This window comes from Nomascus leucogenys, chromosome 19 (assembly GCF_006542625.1).
Source record: "Nomascus leucogenys isolate Asia chromosome 19, Asia_NLE_v1, whole genome shotgun sequence".
Taxonomy (NCBI): Eukaryota; Metazoa; Chordata; class Mammalia; order Primates; family Hylobatidae; genus Nomascus; species Nomascus leucogenys.
Window position 1 is genome coordinate 19711586 of NC_044399.1, and position 3698 is coordinate 19715283.

At 46.0% G+C, this 3698-nt stretch overlaps 1 pseudogene; it reads left to right on the forward strand.

Annotated features, from left to right (window-relative positions):
* The first annotated feature begins 1045 nt into the window (after positions 1 to 1045).
* LOC115831699 lies at positions 1046 to 1146 on the forward strand (annotated as a pseudogene).
* The last annotated feature ends 2552 nt before the right edge of the window (positions 1147 to 3698 follow it).

The following is a 3698-nucleotide window of genomic DNA, read 5'->3' on the forward strand; positions in this document are numbered from 1 at the left end:
TAGGTGCTGGGAGCCTTTAGAGGCTTTGAGCAGGGGAATGACTTTTCAGACACATGCATTAGAAAGGGCTATATTTAGGGAAAACACATGCTCCATATGCCTGGCTCAGTCCTGGTTTGCCTGGACAGTTCCAAATTATGCCCGCTTTGCCTAGTAAATTGATTGCCCATTACACTCTCAAGAGTATCCTGGTTTTACCTACTGGATATTTTATGATATTAAAGAATTATTTTTAATTTTTAAAGTATAATAATATTATAGTTACATTTAAAAAAAAAAGAATTCTGGGCCAGGCACAATGGCTTATGCCTGTAATCCCAGCACTTTGGGAGACCAAGGCGGGTGGATCACATGGGGCCAGGAGTTCAAGACCAGCCTGGCCAACATGGCAAAACCCTGTCTCTACTAAAAAATACAAAAATTAGACAGGCAAGGTGGCACATGCCTGTAATCCCAGCTACTCGGGAGGCTGAGGCACAAGAATTGCTTGAATCCAGGAGGCAGAGGTTGCATGAGCCTAAATCATGCCACTGCACTCCAGCCTGGGGGACAGAGTGAGACTGTCTCAAAAAACAAACAAACAAAAAACAGTTCTGCCAGGCATGATAGTGCATGCCTGTATTCAGAGCTACTCTGGAGGCTGAGGCAGGAGGATCACTTGACCCCAGGAATTCTGGGCTATAGTGCGTTATGCCAATTGGGTGTACACACTAAGTTTGGCATCAATATGGTGACCTCTTGGGAGCAGGGGACCACCAGTTTGCCTAAAGAAGGGGAACCAGCCCAGGTTGGAAATGGAGCCGGTCAGAACTCTTGTGCTGATCAGTAGTGGGATTGCGCCTGCTCTGGGTACGTTGCCCAGGCTGGATCCCACTACTCTTACTGTGTTGCCCAGGCTGGAGTGCAGTGGAATTCAGGCTTCACTCCTTTCAGTGGAGCCACTGCAATCCAGCCTGGGCAACATAGTGAGACCTCATCTAAAAAAAAAAAAAAAAAAGAGTTCTTATCTTTTAAAGATAGATAGATAGATTGATCAATCCATCTAGTGCTCTGGCAGCACGTATACTAAAATTGGAATTATACAGAGATTAGCATGGCCCCTGCACAAATGATCACATGCAAATTTGTGAAGCGTTCCATATTTTATGATGAATGTTTGAGAGATGAATATGTCAATTACCCTGATTTGATCAGTACATATTATATGCCTCTCAACATCACTATGTACCCCATAAATATGTACAATTATTATGTGCCAACTAAAAAATCTAAAAAATAAAGACATACACTTAGATATTTATAGATGAATATCATCTAGAATTTGCTTCAAACCAGTCTAGCAGCGGAAGTGGTGGCAGAATGTGAGTGGGAGTAGAGACGAAATAAAATTGGTTGAGTTGACAATTATGGAGTTTTAGTGGTGGATACATGGGGTGGTGGTGTGTTGATGATACTAGTCTCTCTATTTTTGTATTTAGTTAACATTTTCTGATACGTAAGTTTAAGAAGAAAGTGTCCCAGAGTGGACAATAAATATGGTCACTCTAGTTCAATGGTTCTCAACCTGGAGAGATTTTGTCCCTAGGGGACAGTTGGCAAGGTATGGTGGCCTTTTGGTCACCACAACTTGGTGGCGGAGGGGGTGTATACTACTATTATCTATTGGATAAATGCCAAGTATTGGTTTTTATTGCTAAAGGCTGCAATGCTCAGATTGCCCCCCACCCCAACAAAGAATTCTCTGGCTCAAAATGTCAATAGCGCCAAGGGTTACGCCCTGGGTTAGTGCAATGTCTGTGACTTACTTCAAAGCTCCATTGTATGAATAGAAGAGATAGTGTCTCTGTGTGTGAGCTAATTGTAATGTATGCTCTAGGGGCGATGAGTTAACACTTAAAGTAACTCACACCCTAGAAGTGGCTAGCAAGGGCTTCAAATATAGTTATTTAAATCTGCTCCCCAAAATTCATTAACTAGCATAAACAATATCCAGGTAATTTGTTGTCGGTGAGGTGAGTGATGTTCAAGAACTATATTCAGCTGGAAAGATGGTTTAGGCACCTATGTCTTTGCTTGAAAAAGACAGAAGAATCCAGCAAACCTGGGTGCCTGACAAGCAGGGACTGGTGCTCTGGGTCTATTTCCATTTGATTCTGAGTCCCCTCTTGGCCTTGACAACTCTGTCTCCTGGCCCAACCAGAAGCTTGGCTGGTCCTGCTGACAGAACATCACCATATCTTTGAGTTACTGGACTTCCCATGTGAGTGCTTATCAGCATGCCTAGTGGTAGAGAAAGGGGATGCCCCAAGTTTAGTGGAGGGGCCAAATGACTATTTTTGTGACTATTTGCTAATAAAAGTATGTCGTTGTGGCAGAATATGATCTGAAATTTACTTTCATTGTAACATATCTCCTTGTGGCAAGGGTGTGGCCTGAAGACCCTTTCCCATCTTATCTTTGGGGATTAGGAGACACTAATGTTTACCCTAAGAACCTGATCATCATTGAACGGCCAAGTTGGCTGAGATCAGGAAGATGATAATGGTAGTGTGTGTGTAGAGAACAAACTGAAGATGAGACTAGAACCTTCGCCTCCTCCATGATCTGTGTATCTTTCTCATGTGTTCCAGGAACACCACGTACCTCCCTAACACCACCACCATGTATCATTGAACAGCTAGACTGGCTGAGATAGAGAGGATAATACTGGAGGTGTATGTAGAGGATAGATGGGAGAGGAGATTACAACTTTTTCACCTCCTTTAGGATCTTTCTAATATCTTCCATACACCTGTCTGGCACCAACACCATGTATCACACGCACTTTTCCTGCCCCACCAGCGTCTCACCTATGTCCCCCGACACCTATATCTGTGGCTTCAACCATGGCCATGAAGTGTCTTCTTGTGCCCGAGGCCTCTCAGGTGTGTCAGCAAGTACGTAGGAGAGTCTCATGGCTCAGTCTGGCCTCAGAGGCTGGAATGTGTCATGGTGGCCATGACTGGTTTCAGCTGCCTTTAGTCCACAGCCAGGCAAGTCTTCCATCTCCAGCAGAACCAGGCAGGAGCAGGCTGCCTCTGTGTCCTAGAAAGCCAGGGCCCTCCCTGGTCATAGCTGAGGCCATGCATGTAGGGACAGGAGGACTGTCCTTGGAAGGTGAGAGTGGCTGGGAGGGCCACACAAGAGGCCTCATTTTCAGCCACCAACAGCTCAGGAGAAGTGAGTTTCTCAGAGGATATTCTGAGATCCTGTTTGGATGAGGAGAGGCTGAGAAGGCAGGGGCCACTGGGCATTACAGTGAGGGCAGGTGTGAGTGGGTGTCCCCTAGGAAGGGGAAGGAAGGGTGGCATGCCCGTGAGGAAGGGAGAGGTTCCCAGGGCTGTCATGAGATGACCGTTACCAATTTCACTGTTCTGAGGAGGAACATTGCTGCCCTAGCCAGCTCTCAGTGCACATTCATGCACACACAGATACAGAGAGACACACACATGCACGCACATGCACACACACATACACACACGTACACACACACACACATACACACACACAGGTCCCTGAGCCGCATTCCTTGGCCTCAAGGTCCTTTCTTTCCCAAGGTCTCAGATTGCGTGTCTGACATAGATTTTTCCTAGCTGCCTATCCCATGGTGTGCAGGCTCCCATGGGGCCCCACGAATGCCCCACAGGCCCCAGGGCAAG